This window comes from Portunus trituberculatus, chromosome 32 (genome assembly GCF_017591435.1).
Source record: "Portunus trituberculatus isolate SZX2019 chromosome 32, ASM1759143v1, whole genome shotgun sequence".
Classification (NCBI taxonomy): Eukaryota; Metazoa; Arthropoda; class Malacostraca; order Decapoda; family Portunidae; genus Portunus; species Portunus trituberculatus.
Window position 1 is genome coordinate 12,886,140 of NC_059286.1, and position 457 is coordinate 12,886,596.

Sequence of the window (457 nt, forward strand, 5' to 3'; positions counted from 1 at the left end):
CCTCTGGCTTGTTTTTTTTTTTTTTTTTTTTTTTTTTTTACATTACAAGGGCACTGGCCAAGGGAAAACAAAGTGTTGGAAGTTTAAGCCAGCGCTCTAACCACTGAGCTACCGGGTGTGTGTGTGTGTGTGTGTGTTATGCCATATGAAGAAGATTCCTACAAGCATCCGCCTCGATATCCTCCTCCTCCTCCTCCTCTTCCTCCTGTTTCCTGTTGTCGCATTCTTTAAACGCGTTATTCTTTTTCTAAGGAGTAACTTCCAAGGATACAAACCATTAGCCAGGCTCTCGTTATGCTCCATCTTTCTCCAATATTGATGTTAAGAGAATACAACTTGAAAAAAAAAGCAAGTTTCATTAGAATTTCTTCAACTATCAATATAATCACGGTAATACTCTTGAAAACCTTTACTTCCACTTATAGAGCCTCTTAAACTACCACAAGAATAATAGAAA

At 38.1% G+C, this 457-nt stretch overlaps 1 non-coding gene across 1 annotated transcript in view; it reads right to left on the minus strand.

Moving 5' to 3' along the window:
* Trnaf-aaa overlaps positions 1-118 on the minus strand; it is a 146-nt gene extending 28 nt beyond the window's left edge. Inside the window, exons 1-2 of the tRNA in view lie at positions 82-118; positions 1-9 (exon numbers count right to left, since the gene is read on the minus strand). The exon at positions 1-9 is cut by the window's left edge and continues 28 nt beyond it. This is a non-coding gene — a tRNA (tRNA-Phe). The remainder of the gene's footprint in view (positions 10-81) is intronic.
* Positions 119-457: the final 339 nt, after the last annotated feature.